General features: G+C 36.7%; 1 protein-coding gene across 4 annotated transcripts in view; it reads right to left on the bottom strand.

Moving 5' to 3' along the window:
- Positions 1–21472, bottom strand: part of PEAK1 (pseudopodium enriched atypical kinase 1) — a 120933-nt gene that overhangs the window by 95504 nt on the left and 3957 nt on the right. Inside the window, exon 2 of one of the 4 annotated variants that reach the window (XM_063345427.1) lies at positions 1763–1837. The exons of the other annotated variants lie outside the window; for them this stretch is intronic. The gene's annotated coding sequence lies outside the window, so the exon portion shown is untranslated. The remainder of the gene's footprint in view (positions 1–1762; positions 1838–21472) is intronic. 4 annotated transcript variants of the gene reach the window in all.

Genomic DNA, 21472 nt, shown 5'->3' with positions numbered 1-21472 from the left:
TCCACTTCTTCAGCCATGTGTTCCCAGCTGTAGCTGATGAAAGTGCTCGTGGGTTGTGTAATCAGCTGGATAGATGTGGTTCCTAATCTGGCTGGAAACTAATCCCCCACATGAGAAAATATCCAGCCAGATTAGGAACTTGATTCAGCTGGTCACATCTGCACAAGTGCTAATACTGCTGAGACCCCCTGTCTTTGGCAGTATTGCCTAAAGTCAGCTTAACAGAAGAAACTGCATGTACTGAACACGGTTAAGTACCTCTGGGATGGTCACTTGTAAACAGCTTCATGCTTTTAATATTACTTCACATCAGGATTATACAGAGGAGGCAACTTTAATTTCCTAGCATGTCATTTGACCTTTTTTGCAAGTTATTTCTGACCATAGAAACATATTTAGAGAAAACACTTTTCCAAATATTACGATAATTCTTAAGTAAAAACTTGAATTGGGCATAATATAACAACATATTTTCAATAAATTCTAAGACTTACTCCATTGTAATAATTTCATATGAATCACATGTCTGTATTAGCATTCTAAGAAAATGAAGTTTGTTGCTATGTGTCCTCCCTTAACAACTGCCAAAAAAAAAAAATAAAGGGAGACTCAGGACTACAAATGCATCATAAAATCTGCAAATTTTGCAAAAGGTACCAGCTAGTAAAGGCAGAAAGAGCCAAGCTAGCACACTGCTGAGGAAGACTTGGCAAAGTTGAGGAATCGCCTGGCCAGCCAAGCAAGTCTTGCGTGTGCAGCTCCATCCAGCCACAGCCCTGCTGCCTCCTCCTTGGGAGAGGTGCCAAAAGGCCAGGGTGGGATGGATACACTGGGTGCGATAGAAGGGGATGCTGGTGGTGGGAACAGGCTAGAAGGGGGAAATGAGGAACAAAAGGGCAAGTTTGTTGGAAGTTAAGCTCTATCCTCTACTCACAGAGATGGTTAAAAAAAATAAAAAAATCTCAGTTTTCCAAGAACTTGGGTTTTTTTGCCCCAAACTGGGAGGAGTAAAAACTTATTTTCAAAGAAATTAAATATTCCACAGCACTTTTCAGTTTTATGCTTATGCCAAGCAATACCACCATGCTAAACAAGCTAAAAGGTTCAATAAAATATATTTTAACTCTGTTGGGAAAAAAAAAATGTGTAAAGTAGCTTAGGAAAATTTTTTTGTGTATCATTTTGATCATGAAACTGACATTTTTCACTGGAAAAATTCTATCCACCTTTTCTAAACATGAACAAATAGACTTGTATTTCCACCCCAAGTCTTATCTTTCTACCTAAAATTTTCCAATGACATCACGCGCTTCCATTTCCCTGTAAGTCCCAAAAGGATAATCAACATCACAAAAGCTCCATCTGAACAGATACCAGATACATTACTGTATAATCTATTGGATAACTGATCCATAACTATAAAATATGTATTTACATTTGGCATGCGGAGATCAAACACAATCAAGTTCAGTAGGTGGTTTGGTCCAAGGAAACATTTCTTGCAAGAATTATTCCAAGCTTTTGGAAAAAGATGGCGTATGTTTTGAATTATACCAGTTTATTTAGAATATAATAAATCTGTAGAAGAATAGTTGTTTAATTTACAGATCACATATTCAATAAATTCTCGCAGAACCACTTAATTCTCCCCTCCAAGTAAAAGTCAGAAAAAAGAGAATGCTCATACTGTTTTAAATGGGTCACTTCAGTTTTGCGTTGTGTCTTTTCATCCTGAATAGAAAAATGGAAGTAATTTTCTTACCCTGGCAACAGCTTGTCTCTTGAATACACATTAATAGCTGGCTTTCAATTTTGAAGATCAGATGTGAGTAGGTCTCTGAACAAAATTAAAAAAAAAAAAATCAACAGCTAGTACTATTTTCTTTTGGGGAGAAATTTTGTACCTTTTTTCTTAGACTCTCACAAAAGTCTACATCTCAAAAAATTACTTTCCTGTCATTACAAGGGACAGAATTTCAGGTTGGTCATTTTTTATGTGGTTCTGAGTTTGGACTAAGTCAATAGGATAACAGATTCACTTAGTCCACCTCCCATATCAGTTAAGCTGAACTTGGGGGAAAATGGAAAATGACACCTAATTTAGCATCTGGAGGGAGGTGGTAACTAAAGTTATCAATATATGGATCTAGGACAACCCAACTGTATTTTGTGCATATATAACAACCCAAGAAGGAAAGAAAAAGAACTGAAAGTTACCAAAATACAACTGCTGCAGTGCATTATGTCAACAGATATTTACTATCACAAATTTATTTGTTAATATGTAGTGAAAAGATTTGGCACATAACAATGAAATCACTAAATAATCCTGCCAAAATGTTTTTGAGTCAAAACTCCTATGAGAACTTGATGGTAAGCAGGCAGGCTTTTTATTCTGATTTTCATTAATAATACAAAACAAGCAAGACTAACCATCACCTGCAACAAGTTACAACCTCACTGTGAAAAATGAACCATCCCAAATACTATAAAGACGATCAAAATTATCTGAAGGATAGTGCAGCCTAGGAGGAAGACCAGTTTTGAAGACAGGAATTATGGTTTGGCAAGTTTCAGTTTTGTTTCTATGCAGTAGAAGAATACAAGTGAGAAGCTACTCCAACAAGCAGTTTTCTCAGTTTACCAGAATTAAACAAATATTTTTCTGTTATATTCCTAATTCCATCAAGACAAAACTGCTAAAATTTTGAACAGTGGGGGGTACTATTTTAAAATCCAAAAATTTAAACAAAAAAGATTTTTCCAGAACTGCAACACCACTTGCAATACACTCAGAAGACAAATTCTGCTCATGTTTTCCAGCATTAAAAGGCAGATGTTTTTTCTTGCATTAACAACATTTGATTATAAAATAAATTTCGCCTCTGTGTGAAGAGAGGAGTGAACATAACGGCTCCCTTAAGGCACAACTTTGACATATAAGGGATATTACTTCAATTTCTTTTTCAAATGCTGTAGAGAAGGATGACAGAAAGAAACAGCTTCCAGTTGTCACGCTCCTAATCCATCTAGTCTACAGATGGCTTTGCTCCAGATTTCTCTAATAAACTATTACAGCACAACCCATCACTGTCCTTACAATATACATACTACAACCTGTGTGGTCTAATCAGACTAGTTCAGAGAAAGTGTTTTGGGTTTTGAATTATTTTTTTTTAAAACCTGGGATAGCATGAGAAGGTCATTTCATTTAAAGAACCCACAGGAATCTCATAACATTTCAAATATTTTTATTTGTGTGTGAAGATAGACATTTGTGCAGGATGTGGTGGGGAAATTTTGGGTTTGTACATTAGTTTATTTTGGGCAGAGGAAGATTGCTAGTTTCCTACCAGTGTTTTTGCGAGATTATTTTGCAAAACTGCCTGTAGTATTGATTGCCTGTTAAAATTTGAAGCTTGTGGAATTCATGAAGCAGAAGGTTTCTAATCCTAACCTAACCCTACCAGCAATGTAATCAGTCAACAGCAAAAAATATCAAAAGGGGAAACGAATCTATGTTGTTTGGGTGTGGGAGAATAATGAGTAAGTGCCACTAGTACATTTAAATAGAAAAGCTACATTTAGGGAAATAGACTGCATTCAAGTATGTATGGAAAGAGGGGGGAAAACAGGAAGAGGCATAAATAAAGGGCAGAGGAGTGAACAGAACGGTGACTGATTGGGTAACAAAACCCATGCAAAGTGGACCATCTTGGAGAGGTCCAATCTAGTGTGCTAGGCAAAGGACAGATCAACATTTACAACAGTACACAGGACTTAAAATTCAAAGCATGCTGTTTCACTAAGCCCAAGTCCTGAAAATAACTTTATTTTAACCACATCCTAGATTTTGTCACAAATGCTCATTTAGCCTACAAATGTTTCATTGCATTTTTAAACAACACATTACTGACTGCGTCTCCAACTGTTTAATTCAAATACAGGCATCAGAAATGTACAAAAATAATCCGAGACTATGGACAAGTAATGTTTTCTTTTGACAAACTCAACTCGGAACATTGTCATCTCCCCACTCAGCTCTCTCAAATCATGCTGCTGCTGTTCTGCAGATTTGCTGCTCCCTCACATCCACTGACACAAGTTGTTGCAAGGGGTAGTTATCAAACAGGGTGTTTGCACCCCCCGAACCGATACCACCCGTTCTCCTGACCCTCCATCCTAGGTGCCACACCCACAATGTTTCCATGGCCTGCTTTCCCATGCAGCCCTATGAATGTGTTTTCAGCACAAACAAGGTGGCGACAAATTGTGATAAGCAGATGGGAACGCCAAGACGGCTAAGGAGAGGAAAAAAACCATGTAACCTAACTCTGTCTTGGCGATGCTGACAACCTTCTGCATGGCCGCAGGTTGAACTGATTGGGGTAAGCAGTAACTCAGCTAAATAAGCGTCACTCGTCACATTCCCAGTTTGAGATCCATTTCTTGACACAGCTATAAGAGTACATGTGCTGGCATAGCACAAACCGAAGAGACGAGGGGCAGGAGAAGCGGGGCAACTCTTTAAGACAGCTTATGCAATATGTCTGCCAAAACACTAACCTGAGACTGAGGGTGCAGATTCAGGTAACAATTAAAGGATTACACGGCTAACAATAACCAGAAACGATCATGCTATTTCCTTCTCTTCCAGCCCTGGAGCATGTTCTGTTACCTTCCCACATGCTCCACTCCTGTGTTCATCTGACCCAGATGAGCTCTTTCAAGGATGAAAAGCAACGTAAATCTTTAACAAAAGTTATGGTTGAGCAGCATTTATAGCTTGCTGTTATTGCAAGGGATACTGCATATCTCCCTCCTCCTTACCACGTTCCTGGTACCAGTCTGACTCCCTCCTTTGTGTTGGTTATAATGTTTATGAGCCTCCTCACCGAGGCAATTTGAATTGCAAATCTATTGCTAAAACCATCTTTTCTTCACTGGATTAATTTTCTGTTGCTTTAACAAGTTGAATCAAGTTCAGTGGAGGGCCCACAGGTGCTGGTGACAGGGGAAGAAGCAGAAGCATGCAGCTGGGGAGAGCAGGGAAGATGGAAGGAAGAACTAGGCTATTATTTTTGGATTAATTTAGGTGCTGTTTCATGCTACAGCTGAGAGAAGGAAGGAAATAAGATCTATAAAGAGAAAAATACCGCTGCAGGGTAATTAAGACCTAGGAGTAAACACACCAAATGGTGTTTGCCACATGACAACAAACAAATGTGAATCAGAATGTGAATCAGAACTTGAGCAGAGGAAGGAATGTTTTCTCTACTATTCAGGAAGCACTTCAATTGTTTGAAAAAGGTGTGAGTCATTAACTCCTGCATGCACAAGTGAGACATCCAAAGCTATAAATACCTGACATACTTCAAGGGCTCTTTGGAATGGAAGAACGAAAATCTGTATGTACTTTTTCAAAATTACAGAAGCATGAAGCCGTGCATCATTTCACAGATTTTGATTTGTTGTGTTTAGGCTCTTCTGAATGGTATTATCCAAGCATGACAAGATATAACCTTGAAAGGACCCATTTTCTTGCTTCTGACACTTTGGATAGCTAAACAGATATTTGGGATAAAAGACGAGAGGTGCACAGGACTTGACAGTATCCTATGTTAATGCAACATTTTTGTATGTACGTAATTTGTAGTTTATCATAGCCATTAAGTGAAATTACCTTTCTGATGCCAACCAAGAATCTCACCGGCAACAGTTGCTTGTCATAAAAACAATCCTCCTCCTACTCATTCTCTTTGATTCCATGTCTACTTGTAAGAGCTCAGCATCAAGGCAGTAAGAAAGTTTTACTGCAATCTTGCAACATTGATTTTTATGTAAACTGTAGGATTCTTCAAACTGTAACACACACAAGCTCTTAATCTGTTTATAACTCTTAACATAATTTATTCCTTTTAAACACAGGTTAAAAGGCTGGTCAGACTTCAGAGGGGGTTTTCATTCTCAGGTGAAAACCACTATGGTATCACAGAACACTAGTGCATTAGTATTATCAAGCACTGGTGAAGGGCTTGGTTCCTAATCTAGATTTAGCTAGTCTGGCTGCTTAAAGCCAAATATTACTATAATAATCAAAGTATAGATCCTGTTCCTTCAGATCTGCAGCTTTAACTTTTTTTTTCCTAGGGAAGTCATCAAGTTGAGATGGTATTAAACTCCTACACAATCCTTCTAGAGAAAAGTATGTTTTCTCCACATGATGTATTCTTCAAAATGATTCTTTCAATGCCTTCTACCTTGGATAAAAGAGATTCCAAAGAATACTGATAGACTGACTATACATGATGATGCTACAGGTACCTTCCAGAAGGGAATCCTAAAACACCCCAAGAGTTACAGTTATAACCCGGGTTCAGGGAGTAAATGCACATTGCTCTGCTGTGACTGACAAACTCCTGGGAAAACTGATTGCACAACAGGAAGAGAGCAAAACATGGCTTAAGAGCTTGGACGCACATGACACTCATTCATTTACCCCTGACCCCAAATCTCAGAATAGAAATACACTAGAGAAACACAAAAAAATATGCTTGGCTTTTGTGTAAGCACACGGAAAGTATGATTTTTACAGTATCATAAATATTTAATTACACTTTTATATCACTAGTGATATCCTTTCTTTATTCAAGTTCCCCCCCCCAAATCCTATTAAAAAACCTCTTTACAACTGTATTTCTATTTTTCTTAATTTAATAAAAATAATTATGAAGGAAATACTTTCATGAAGAACTTATTTCCCACTCCACATATATTTAAGTTATTTTGTCTTCACAGAGATTGATCAGGTATCATTACAAGCCAAGGCTATACAAAGTGATCTGTAAAACCTTTCTGTTCCTCTGATGAAGAGCTTTTTGAAATGTAGAAGCCTGGTGCCCCAGACTATTGTTCCATTTGAAACAGTGCAGTCTGCATTTAACTACTGCTACACCACACACAATTTCATTACTGTTGAGAAACCAGTAAAATATAAGGTAATATCCCTTCCTTTGCTAGTAAGTTCCAAATTTTGTTAAATTCTGTCATTCTGTGCAGGCTTTTAGCTATTGCACACTTCATATTACAGTCTTTTCAGAAAGTGAGCAACATTCTGCATATTTCATAAAAAATAAGGCTGTTTTAAAAACCTAGAAGTCCAAAATAAATATTCACGCTTATTGCTTCAGAGCAAGTAAATCAAGAAACACTGATGAGCTCATCATCAAAAGTTTCTGCATGCCAGAGTCACCCAGACTGCAATGTGATAACACAGAGACCTGGGCAACTACAGCTGGATTATCCTGTTGATGTATTTGTACATAGTCACCAGAGTAATGCTAACAATTTGTGTAATAAAAGACGTTTAAATTAGCTTTTACCTTGCCATTTATGAATCTTACCTCTCCTATCACCCCAGGAAGCAGAAGCAAATTGCTACCGTACTGAGACCTGATGCATTTGCCTTTTTGTAAGTGTCTGAAGGACAGTAAAACTTAAATAGCCGTTGCTGTGAAGTCATGAGCTAAATTTGCAGCACATTTCATACGATGGTTCTATAACATGGCAGCAATAAGAAAAACATTTGTCTCACTTTCAAGAAGTCTAAAGTAGTGGTAGTGCTTTTCAGACTGGAATCACAAATCACTTAACACTGTGCAATTTAAAAAGAATCTAGAGGATGCAGGTTTTCCACAGCAGGGCCCCGTCAGGCTGCTGAGCCAGCCAGAAATCTTCCATGATCTTCCTGAATGCACATTCTTGGACTAAAGTGTGCAAAGTGGAAAAAGCTAAATATGCAATGAAACAGACAGACGTGTATAAACCCATCTAAACATTTAAGAGAAATATCTCCTAAAAAGTCTCGTTCAAATGATGGCAACATACTAAAGTGATTCTTCTCAAAACAAACTACTGTAGAAACCTAGCAGGGAAGTACATTTCTGGGTTTATGCAGTAGAGGTATACTGTCAAACCGAGGAGGCGCAGTCAGCTGCTGTTCACTCTGCCTAACAACTTCTGTCTTAAAGAATCGGGTTGACAGATTTTCCTACTGCATCCACGTATTGTTTTCTCACATTACCAGTCACCTGAAGAATGGAAAAAAAAAAATACATCATTCGAGAGTGGGCTGAAGGTATCAGTCAAGAAGTAAAAACTTGCTCTTGTCAGATGGAGTGATTTATCACGCTACTGTCTCAGTGAGAATGTGGTGAATGACTGTGCAAGCTCATTTCAGCGCAAAGTAAAACAAGTTAAAGATATTTAAATCCCTAACAATGATGTAAACTAACCTGCTTCACTCTGTACTGAAATCAGCTAAGAGGTATTGCAGCTCTGTTCTGCATCTCGGGTACAGGGAAGTAACCTATGCTTGAGGGATAACTGACAGCTAAGAGACAATACCCCCTTCATGGGTACCAACTTGGTCTAGAAGGAATTTATCAGTCTGCACCAACAGAGAGCAGAACCGAGTTCAGGGAATGTGGCTGGCAGGTGTAAGAACTTCATAAATATCTGAATCAAAAATAAAAGTCTTCAAAAAGCATCAAATATTCTGAAAAAGAAATCTTTATTAACCAGATATTTTTATTTTGTTTTAGAAATAGTAGTGGTAATGAGGCGCATGCTGTGGTCAGCAATAGTCATCCACAGGAAAGATTTTGGGAACACATCAGTGCTCCCGGCTCTCAGCTTTGCCCCATTCCATTTTCTCTTTGATGTCAGTAAGTTATTCATGTTATTAGTTCAAGCTTTATCTTTTGATCAAACTTTTGTAATGTATAATTTGGAAATTAGTTTCTTAGAGGGACAAGAGCTGTCAAATAGTAACCCGTATCAGATCAACACCAACAAAGTGGTAACAGTTTAGGACAAGTTAGAGCCAAAGTTGGAATTTCAGAGCATACGTGCAAATTATTATTTTTTAAAAACCACAGTGTTGACATTACAAGGGAAGAAAGGAGAGGAAAGATCGTATCTTCTGAGCCCTTGATCAAATTACTTCATAATTCACCCACTAAACCTATCCCCTGGTTCCCATCAGAGACAGCAATCTGAGACAGAACAAGCTTGTGGATTTTAGAGCATTAAGGGAGAGAAAGAGAACAAACTACAATGTTGCAACTAAATCTCTAGAGAATGTAGAAGCATTCAGAAATATTTCAACTAACAAAGTAATTTTATGGAATTTTTCAGAAATAAAATAGGGGTCAACTTGAAATGACCCACAATCTATGTGCAAGACATACAAACTAGGAGCATAAAGCCATGTAGTATCTGCAATTTCCTATGGTTTCTCTCAGTGAACTTTTTTCAAAGTAATTGTCAGAGATATTAGATTCCAGTATTTCGAAGATGGTATCTGGTAGTTCTTAATTTATCCTAGCCTCTTATCTTTGAAGCAATTCCCTTTCTGTCTCAGTGCCTAATTTCCATTTTACACATCCTATAATTGTGTTTGTCCTTTTGTCCTTTAAAGTTGACTTCTAAGAGATTCCCATCGTTAACACATCTACAAAGAACAAACAACTTGCTCTCCCTTTCTGGGCTCTTGGGTTGAGATATAATTATTAAAATTATAATTATTTTTCCTTACATATTTTAGAAAGTTGGAAATTGCTTTAAATTGCTCTTTTACAAAAAGTTGTGGGCTTGGACACTTCTTTCTTCTGGAAGGGATGTATGCTTTGCACAGGCTTCAGACCCTTAACCTGTAAACTAACTCATTGCTTGAGTTACTGTTCACTTCATCTTCTCTCAAGTCCTGGCCATTTTTGATCATATTTAAATTCTTACAGTTTCCCTTTGCAGGTTTAGAAACTACCCTTCTCAGCCCAGAAAACTTATGCAGAGTTTCTAAAATTCCTCACTAAGATTTTTAAACATTTTACTTCAGCCCATCTACCTTTTTTTCTCCTTTCTTAAATATATAGTGTTCTTTTCTTATTTTCTTAATGGGTAATGGACAATCATTTTCTTCTTGGATATGGACATGCTAACACTTTTTAACCTGTAAAACTAGAAGCCGGCAAGTCCTCACCAAGATTTAAAAAAAAAAAAAACAACATGAAAAATAACTCACAACATTGAGCTATGCCTATTTCATGATACAGACTCTTTTCTATATATGAAAGTATAAATAGTGTCCACAGCTGTGCAATTTATCCTTAGCCATTAAATGTCTCCACAATCTTACCATTTCTAAAAGTGTCTGCATTGCCTACAAATGAGCTGCTTTAATATAAACAGCACATGAACAGCCAGAGACCCTATAAAACAAAAGCCCTAAGCACAGAACTTAACTAAACTTAAAAGTGTCACCTTCAGCTTTAAAAAATAAGAGCCTGTAACTATTTCACAGTTGATAAATTTGCCAAGAATACTTTCCAATGTTTTAATCCCCCAATCTTGAATTCCTGGTTTATATGCCTTGAGAAAAACGAGAGCTTGCTTGAAAAAAATATACAGCCAACCATCTCCTCTGTACGTTGACTCTTCAGCGAGCTTATGTACTGGAGATACTTTCTGTCCTGCTGAAAGTTCACGAATTATCTAGTTTGACCAAAACACCCAATACCCTCCTGAGATCACAGATGATGAAATAACCTGGAAAGGCTGACAGTTTAAAACAAAGGATCAGTCGAACTGCTCGGCACAGAAAAAACCCAACGCACTTCACTTACAGCACTTTGCAGAGGAATAAGCGAGACTAAAATAAGCTGTACATTGTATCTTATCTCCACTTTAAGAATGAGCAAGTTTCTTAACCTCTTTGTCTCAGTTTCCAAGGCTACAAGTGAAGCATGACAAAGGCAGGAAGAAAACCCAGATATTTTTTGGCTCCCGTGTTTGGTTTTTTTTTTTTTTTTCTTTTCTTTTTTGCTGTTCAGCCATCTTATCTTCCTAAACTGTAGGCTTTAGTTATTTAATCATATATATTATTCTATGTGCAGCTTGGGGTTTTTTTTTTGTGATTCTAATCAGCTTTCCTTTTTGCAAATCTGGCCAATTGTTTGGTGATTAATTTTGATCGCTTCTTGCTTATATGCACTTGGAAATAATCAAGGAAACAATATCCCAACCAGTACTAGCTGAGGAAAGGACACATTCCTATAAAATAAAGTTAAACCAAACTATTTTTAAAGGTATGCAAATTATGTGAGAGAAGACAGGAAACCACATTTAAAGTGTAAATCAAAACCATTGTTTTGTAAAATTTCAGGAAAAGCTTTGAAAAATGGCTTTTTGTACTTCTCTCCCCCAGAATTTCTTTGTTCGCTACAAAAGGAAAAACAAAGCAACAGGAAAATGATGTCCCTCCTCTGCAGAAAACTAATGAAGTCTCCTCCCCCTTCCAAAGGGGATCACAGTTTGCCAGCTTTGGCAGCCACTGTAGTATTTAAAATAGAAATGAATCCCAAAATGTGATTTGGCAAACAACCACTGAAATACTCAGTAAGTCTGTTTTCCCTCTTTTCCACTTCCTTTCTACCACTCTTATAATATCTAGAGAAGCTTTCAAACACCTCAAAGATTAAACGCACGCGTAGCTAGCATCTAGACAAAGAGCCCCATGAACTTTAACACAGAAGCAACACATGAATCAGACAGACCTATCTTTGTAAGGAGAGGGCTCCTTGTATGGCCAGTGCCCAGATTACTGTGACATTTCAAACAGCTGTTCTTATTCCTACATACAGCTTGACTTTTAAGGGAGGCACCCTGTATGCCTTCCTAGACCCAAAAGCATCAGTCGATTTGTGATTAGTAAAAGCCAACACTATCAAATTTTGTAATCGCCTCCATCAATTTTTCAGCACACATAGGCAGGGCTAAGATTTACACAACACAGTAAGTTTTCACCTACAATGAGGTGAATCCTACAATCTGGAACACACGATATTTTGTAAATATTTTATAGAGAGCATGCACTGCTATGTTGAAAGAAAATATAAGGGCAAAAATGGCAGATGAATCAGAAAGATACAAACCCTTCACAGGGATATCTAAATACACTGCCACACTGAAGCATGCTAGCTGGAGTCAGTATGCAAGAAACTCCTCCAAAAACAACTGGTTTTGAAAAGAAATATTTAATATGAAACACAACTTGTCACAGAGTGAGAACAATAAACCAAATGCCACAGAAAGCACATTTTACTAAGGTCGGTAAGAAACTAGATGTGAGGAAAACACAACAGTTCAGCTTTAAACAAGTTTTCACCAAGAGGAGCAGATCACTTGGCAGGTACAACTGCTATTTCATTGGACTTAAATCTTTAAAACCACTGGCTTCTCACTTACTAGGAAGTGTTGTATAGAAATTAATCTATCTTATGCATTCACAGAATAAAAGCCGTTAAGTATTTCTGAATCCACAAAATGTTAGTTTTAACATGCAACTAGCCAGCCAACAGACTGCTTTATATAGTAGTTTCAATTTTCAAGGTGGGCAAAATGTCTTCAATATATGTATGCAATATCCTCACGTTACCAAAACATTCCTATTAAATATCTTGCAACATATTGCCAGCAAATTTCAGGGTGAAAATTTTCTCATTCAAAGATTAGAGAAACTTTCCAAGTGTTTTTAACCAACACTTTATCTTCTGTATGTTTTACATTTTAGAATTTTTATACTCCAATCCTGAGGTCTGACAGTCATTTCTACTTTGCCATCAATGAAACTGTTCAAAGGCAGCATCAGGAAGACTCAAAGATTGATTTCACAGATCGTTAGTCCAGGCAGTGTTTGTAAACTGCTGACCCAAAACCATGGAGAATTGCTAGGGCCTTGTGGATAGAAGGTAGACTTACAACTTGCTAGACAATCTAAATTGATTTGAAACCAGAGGTTAGCCTGTCAGTTTTTTACCTAAAAAACTTTTAAAAGACTTAATTCTAAATGAGTCATATTAGCCCACACAAGCAAATCAGCACATTGTTCTGATTTCCCCTCCCTCAAAATGCATCGTGTTCTTTCAGTACAATACTGCTGCACAAATAATTCAAGACTTAACAAAAGCTACCAGCAAGCTCTAATTACAGCAGTCCTTTTCTGTATATTCTTAAATCAAACAAAAACTAAATCAGCCTGCTAAAAAAAAGACACTACTTCCAAATCTCCAATGCAGATTAAGAAATAAATCTCTGCAATAAAGTATTAGCCAGATCAGCCTGCTTCAGAACCTGAGTGCAGAAAGAGCCTTATTTTCTTGCTGCAAGATAAGACTGTGGTGCACATATGAAAATTATTATGCAAAAGAAATGACAAAAAGCATCAATTAGTTTTACTGTAATTTTAATGCAGATCATTGCTACTAAACATTTCAGACAACAGAATTTTCACTTTGCCTTTTCGGCTGGTGTTTCCAACCGATTCAGCTCCACAAGTGAGAATGTTTGCATTGTCAAAGTTTTTGTCACAGTCAGCATTCTGTTAAGATCGCTATGCCCTATTTTAGATTTCAGTTCATTTTACAGAAGAGTTTTTAAAAAAATAAATATGGGTGCATGTCATTCTGCCAATCATTCTCATCTTATCAAGCTTCAGTTATGGCCTGACAATAGCAAAGGACTTGAATGTGTGTTACTGTTTTGCAGACAGCCTCTTTGATCCCTTGTCACAAAAGATGGAAAAAGTGATCTTGAAGTCAATGATGAGACTTGAAAGTATTTACTCAGTCTCTGACTTGGGAGTTTAAAGTCAGGATCTTCCATAACCTAAAAATCGCAAAACCCTATTTACTCTAGGTGCTCTTCTCCTACCTTAAAATTTAAACTTCTGATTAAAACCAATCTGAAAACTAAGCGACAAAATAAGCATCATCCCAGTTTCCAGGTTTTTCCTGTTGCCAAACAATACAGAAATTAATTCCAAAGATTACTTTCAAATCACATGCTAACTTCAAGTATTCAGCCATGAGAAAAGTAAATACTCATCAGGAGGTTTGACTGCAAGCTTCTGATACGCAGTATAGCTCTTCCAACTCACAAACAGACATATTTAACTAGCAAAACCTATGGTTGCTCTGAACAGACACATGACCTGGCATGTATTTTGACAGCAAGTTATACAAAAAAGGTGACAATACAACAGAATTACAAAACCAAAATATAACAGCACCAGTATAAGCCTCTAGAAATACACTTTGTGATATAAAGCCATAAATCTTTACCACTTGAACTAAAGACTTAAACCTCTTAGAAGCAGTAGCCTAACTCAGTCTAACTGATGAGGTCAAAAGACGTACCCGTACTGTATTATGGCAACTAAATAAATATTTACCATAACTGTTTTCAAAAGGCTGGGTTAGTGAAGTGAGTAAGACTATGTGAGTGTCCTGGGTCCTCTTTTAAACACTGGAAAAATTGACTTCATGCAAGCTTTTAGTTCTCTTATGTATTAAATCAGTGAATTATGGAGGTTTGGGTTTTGACTGGAGATGACTGAAAAAGCCATTTCACTCTACTACCTATCTGCTTCCAACACACGGACAGCTGGGATGCTTATTAAATGTTTCCTCAACCAGCACTTTAAAGGAAAAAAAGAATTAGCAAACCAAAGTCAGACCAAATTTCTGGAAAGAGATAGGAACTTTAGTTGCACTCCCCAGATAGTGAAATGCTAGGTTTATATGCTGCTATGATGAGTTTTTTAATCATCATTACCTTCTACTGCTCTACTCTGCAGATAAAAATGGACTCTTCCTGAAATACAAATATAACTGGAGATTTAACACTACTTGCTAAAACAGCATTAATAGCTGCTTCAACACAAATATGTCTATAAGATACACATATACACCTCCAGACAAATTTGAGCTCTGACACAGTTTTCAGTATGAGAAGAGTAAATGTATCCTCTTTGAATGAAAGTTTGAGGAACATATTTCTTCCCAATAACACTAAAAAGTCAATTTTGAGACATAAATCTTCTTTTAACCTGGGGATTTCAGTGCAACCTGTTGTAGAATGATCACGTCTGTCCAAAATCTTCGTGGCTAAAGGCATTTACAATCAGACAGTCCTCTTCAACTGTCAACAGAAATTATACACCTTAACTTCCACAAATACAAAAATGGATCTGTTATAACCGTTTTCTATAAAATTATAAATATATGGATACATGTAAGATATGAATTAGCAGAAGTTAGTGCATGAAAGTGCCAGAACTGACTAGTTTGCAGAGCCAAACAACAAAATAAGGCACATCTAAAATTGTTTCTTCAGTTCAAGGACTATTTTTTTGCCCCCAAAAGGCATATTCTCTTTTCTAAGTCATTACCTTTTCACCAGAATCCAAAGTAGGCTCTTCAACCCCAAGTTTGCTTTGTCCACTAGCCTCTAACTATGAAGTGAGAGAAGAAAAGCAGAGAAAATGAGTAATTTTAACAAAAGTTCCCAAAACTAACAGCTTCCATTCTTTGTGCCAGCATTTTCTCAGGAAGTTATAATTTTATACAGAGCAAATTCCAATGATTTTGAATTGTAAAAGTACTAAAGAAAATATTTTCTACTCAAAAGACTGCACATTTAAGCTTCCCATATGAACTGTGGGGGACTACAGGTCTTACGGAGCTAAAAGACAGGAAAATCTCCCAGGTCTTAGAGGGCTACAAGCGGCAAATACTTTACTAAAACCAAAATAAAAACCTGAGGTCATGCTCAGAACTTTAAAAACATAAATATTATGTAATAAAAAGCACTAAGCTCAAGAGAGCTTCTCATCTGAAAAATATGCAAAAATCCTTTCAAAAGGACACATTTATTCCAACACATCTTAAAAAGATTATGTTCCCTCTATTTTCACATTGTGTACAGCTTTTCCAAAAGGAAATACACATCACAGGTCCTAGCATACCCTGTAAAACAGCACAGACACATTAGGGTTGCACCAATTAGCAAAGCAGCATTTAGAAAGATAGTTATCTTAATAATGAGAAGTCTTCACTTTTCTCTTTCATGGAAAAAGTAAAGAAAGCTGACTTATATTTCAATAATTTTTTTTCCCTTATACTAACAGCTAGATTTCTGATTTTTCAGGTACCACTCAATTTCAAGAATCATGTCCCTTTTGCTCTCTGCATATTTTCTGGTCTTAAATGACACTGTCACGTACACCCAAGGATATGAAAGTGATGAGTTAATATGATGTATAGAATGCTTTCCTTATCAGCCTGAGAAAAGCTCCTTGTGAAGATATGATTGTCCTTTCTCCTTGTACTTTTTAAGCTCTCAGAATGCAAATTGAGATTTAGTTCATCTCTCAAACTAATGAAGAGAGTTTCCTTTTTGTGGTCTGACAGCTCTCCCACCTAAACTAGATCATAAAACCACTGCCAAGAAAAAAATAAAGCATGTTCAAGAAAAACTGTTAGAGGTACAGATTGATGACTGCAAATGCACCCAAGACAGCAAATCCCATCTAATTAGTCCTAAAAGGAGACAGGAGTTGTCTAGGCTTTTAACTGTCCACTGGAAATAATTTTTCAGAATTCTTGAGCAGATTTTGCAGGCAGGGCAAATATTTTACTGGGCTATATATATATTTATCTTCCCTGCAAAACAATTACCCCTGAAACTTCTGGGAGATCTCCTGGAGAAACAGTTATGGAAAAGAAACCTTGAACCATGTAGCAAAATCAACAAAGTTAAAAGTAGCTGGGATCTACAGATTTAAAATACCTAAATTACAGACATTTTGTAAATTGACAGAAGAAAGCAAAATAAAAATTACAAGAAACCCTTTATTGCCTCACATTCACAAAAAGGAAAGAAATAAAGTTTTTAAATTATAATCAAAACCGCTCCTATATCACTTGAAATACAAGTCTGAATGGACAAGCATCTCACTCAAGAGAAATACAAGAAGCCATACCCATCTGCTGTAGAGACTGACTGACACAAGACTGCTGATGAATGCTCCTCTATAATATATACGCTAAAAACATAACACCACTATGATTTTTGGGAAAGCAGAGCATACATTTGTTTAGAAACTGATACTGATTTTCGATTATTTTACTTGTTCAATATTTTTTTTTTATCCATAGCTCAGCATGTGCATTCAGCACAATCACTGCAACTATGAACCAACACTGGCTTCTTATTTTTCCAATATATTTTCAACCTTTTTTTGTGATTGTTATTTGATGAAAAAAGTACACCAACTCTTTTAGCCAGCAGAATATATAAAAAAAATTCAGTATGTTATCCATATAATACAATTTCAGGGACTACTGGCTGAACTTATAATGCCCTCTCAGCAAGCAGTCCTTGCCACTGAAGACAACGTTATTAATTATATGGATTAATATTCCCTTCTGCGTTCTACAGATTTAATTTTGTTTGAATGTTTATCAACTTTTATACGGAGGCACCCAAAGCCAGCTTTCTACATAGACAGACTGTGACTTAATATGCAGAGAATTGCAGGTACTCAACTCTAGGGGAAAAAACCAATTATGTAACATTTGAAATCTTAAGAAATCTAATTCCCACTTATATGTAAATGCCGTTGCTTTGGTATTTCACCTGTTTAATGGTATTTCCCATGAGAATTATTAGCATGTGCATGAACCTGCCATCAAGTGCCCTGGCAGTTGCGTAGGAACGTTTTAGAAAGTACTATTACACAGCCTTTTCCATAATCTCCTCTGTAGAGGGTTGAGCAGAACCCCCTGATAACCAGCATTGGTTATCTTTTTCAACATGTTTCTATACAACACTGTCTCTCAGTCTGCAAATTTGGCTTCAAAAGGTCTGTCCGTTGCTATCTCCATTGTTCAGGAATAGCTCTGTTGATTTACACTGATAAACAAAGATAATGTACAACCACAAGCAATGCAAAATCAATCTGCAAAGGACAGAGTAGGAAAAAAGCCTGTAATGTTATCACCACTATGCACTACAAAGAAAAATTACAGCCTTGTAAAAAAAAAAAGAAAAAAAAAGCTGGGGGGGAGAACTGGGATTCTTTTTTCTAATCCACCACTTGCTATTTACAATATTATGTAATCTAGTATGATTTGCAATACTGTATTTAAAGAATGTATTTACTGAACACCATACTGATACTGAGTGGCAATACCAATCAGAAAGGAACCTGATTCAGCTGCTCTCTTTGAAAGCAACTGCACAAACAAGAAAAACAATCAAACACTTCTCACATTCCAACAAGCAGAAAAACAGAGATAATTACACAGAACACAGGAGCACTCACCATGACTAAAGCTCCAGTGCAGCTGAGGAATCTCAGTCTAACCACTTTGCAATCTCACCTTAAACCTGCAAAGCTGTCGCAGGAGGTTTTTCATGGCAACTGTTACTAACAGTATCTATCAACTGCTAAAAACAGGTACTTTATATACCAGAGTGCAACATTCCTTCTGATGTACCAGTTTCTGAACAACTCTCCTAAAGGAACCGCCTTTGGAAGAGATTGGCTCCCACCCTGAGAAGATAAGTGGGTTAACTTGTAAGGAGCCATGAACCAGCATCTACCTGCCAACAGGTTCATGGAGCAAGATGGCAATTACGATACCACAGCCAGAACCAATATAGATTACAGGGTAAATGACATGTATGTTAAGCTCTGCTTGTACTGACATTTTCTGTAACAGGGATACTGCCTTTGCTGTACAAGAAATACTTACTAGGCAAAATTCATAGGCACAGGAGCACTTCACGCTTCAGCAAGCTTTGTCCTAACACGCCTTAATTTTCTGCACTTCCCAAGCAATCTTTTCTAGCCAGAGATAGTGACCTTTAAATACGAGTCTGCCTCGTTTTAAGAATGCCTGCCATAATACTTTAAAAATGTTGTTGTTACAAATGAAAGATACATTACTGACAGCTTCATTAGCAGCAGAGCAGGTTTGTGACTTTCTTGCTGATAATCTGATATTCCATTCCTTTCAACAACCAAGCTTAAAAAAATTACCACAGTATGAAAACACAATTTTACAGATATAAAGCTCTAAAATAGTCAGCATTTATGCCCTGGATGTATATTTAATGCCAAGTTCAGTGAATTGTTCCACTGACTACAACAGACTGCAAATTGTTGCACGATCAAAGCACACGTAACTGATCATATTGAGAGTTTTCATGTGCCCCACATTCTCTACATCTTCATTATGAGCTATCCCCCGCTTCTAAAAACTGAGAATGTCTACAGTTTACAGTACAAAAGTAATTAAATAAACTATCTTCTCCAAAGATCATTCCAAACAGTAGGAGTCACGTTCCTTAAACATATAGTTACAGACTTAAAGTCTGAGACTGGAGAATATTATGCAACCTGTTTTTAAGCAAAACTACCCAATCTAGACAAGGGAGGCAGAGAAAGACTATTAGCAAGGCTTAAAAGCACATGGAAAAACAATTACACAATATGACTTACTCCTCCATGGAAAACTCCTATACTAATATTTATTCTCTCTGAGCTTGTATCTATTTGCATTAAAATTCAAAGTTTATTAAAGCAACATTGATATAATTCTGAGCCTTTAGAGAAAATCAGTGATTTTAATGTGGTTCCAAACGGGCTCAGGAGCTACACTGCACAGAAGACTATCAGGGGCTAATACAAGGTAGACAGAAAGGCAAAACTTGCCTGAAGGAAAAAAGGTGCTAAGACTAGTTACTCAAGGACAGTTTCAACTCAAGAACTACACAATTTTTAAGTGTCTCTATTACCTTCAGACATGCATGTTTCTGAATTTACTGGCCAATTTGGGGGGAGATTATATATTTTTTAAACTGTGCTTCCTTCCTCTTGCTGCTTTAAAAAAGCCCGCAGAAAGGAGACCAAGTATAAAAGCAAAACAATGATATTCACTAAGAGGATATTAGGCAGCTGTGACAACAGCAAGAGCATCTGTGATATGTACAGACACTTATAGTAAGAGAGAATATATATGGAGTCCATGTAGAAGGACGTCTATATTTGTTCATGTATATAGCATGCGCTTAAATGTCTTTTAAATGCACATGAAGGTTTTTCTGACAGTAAGAGCCTCAGAGCTGGAAGGCTGGATATAAATATATACATGCAGAATTTACATCTTTTGTATTATACACTGTCTTCCTCCCTTGGTGAGCTTTGTAGAGAGGCCTGTATAAATACAGGCATGCATCCAAGAAAGAACATTTTAGGATTGTGATCTGCACTTATTTAATGGTTTTTACAAACACATGTAAGGTCAAACTGTGAATGTATCACTAAACAGTTTCCTATAGAACCTTTATCAAATAGTATAACAATCCAAATCTGCATAAACACCACTAAGGTTGCATTTGGCAAATTATGTGCTAGTAGCAATATTTTCTGAAATAGCACTAACTTTATGAAGTCAACGATCTTACTTTTTAGCACCATGCTGAACTGGTGTCTCAGACAAGATGTTACTAAAACAAGTACTGCTAGAAGCCTACAGTGTTTAGCCTGGCATGATTTTTATCCATTTGTTTACTGTGATTCAAGAACTTTGCTAAGAATGTCTCCTGCAGTCAACAGTGACTGCATTAAGATGGTTGAGCATTTTTCAGCATTTATGTTTAAGTGCATGCAATTTTTTTTAACTGAAATATTACTCAAGTAAAATGTGGGATAAAGCCTACAAATTGAAAGACTTTAAAATGTCTCTGCCATGTAATATTTATAGGGTTTTGCACTTTTAAAAGGATAAAATAATTTTTTCCCCATTTTGAGCATTTCATTTTGTGGGGAAAATCCCCTGCTATAAAGCCTGGCAACTAAGAAAAAGGCTCCTAAGCAAGAAGAACCATGAATTCTGAAGGCATTTTGAGGGTACACATAACAAACAAATGCTGTTAGATACTTCTTACACATTATATTCACACATATTTTAAACACCAACATAATTATTTGGTGATTAAAGTGCAGATGTTCAATGAACATAATTGTAATCTTTGTTACTGCTATTGTAATTAATGCAAAAGCACCTGAGTTAAGGCCAGGCCCATACATGGCAGGTATGAGTAGCACTAAGGGGCCCACTATTTAGAGAATTTTCCAAGTACTCACACAAAAAGGAATCTAGTTGGGGTGACAATTTTCCCCAGAATCAGAGACTTAAAAAAAAAAAATCAGTTACAGATTGATTACAAAATACTTCTCCAAGTGGTGCAGTTTAAAACTGATTTTGTATTCATCCTGCACAGCGATATGTGATTAGATGGAGGAGAGAAATGGTGAACGAAGGGGCTTCTGAAATTCTGTTGTTCTTGCAGTCATCTTGTTTGAACAGACAAACCCAAAAACATTTGTGGTAAGTCATTTTGTAACTCAGTGAGTTAACATGGTAACTTTTGTCATAGCTGATGGGGTCCCATAAGAAAACCAATTTAAAGAAAGTGACCTCAGAGCTACGCCCACTGTGTACTTTTCCTCTATCCACATTTTCAACAGTCATGCAATCTCAAATCAACTCAGTCCACTTAA

This window comes from Chroicocephalus ridibundus, chromosome 9 (assembly GCF_963924245.1).
Source record: "Chroicocephalus ridibundus chromosome 9, bChrRid1.1, whole genome shotgun sequence".
NCBI classification, from domain to species: Eukaryota; Metazoa; Chordata; class Aves; order Charadriiformes; family Laridae; genus Chroicocephalus; species Chroicocephalus ridibundus.
This window is presented reverse-complemented; position numbering and strand designations above follow the sequence as displayed.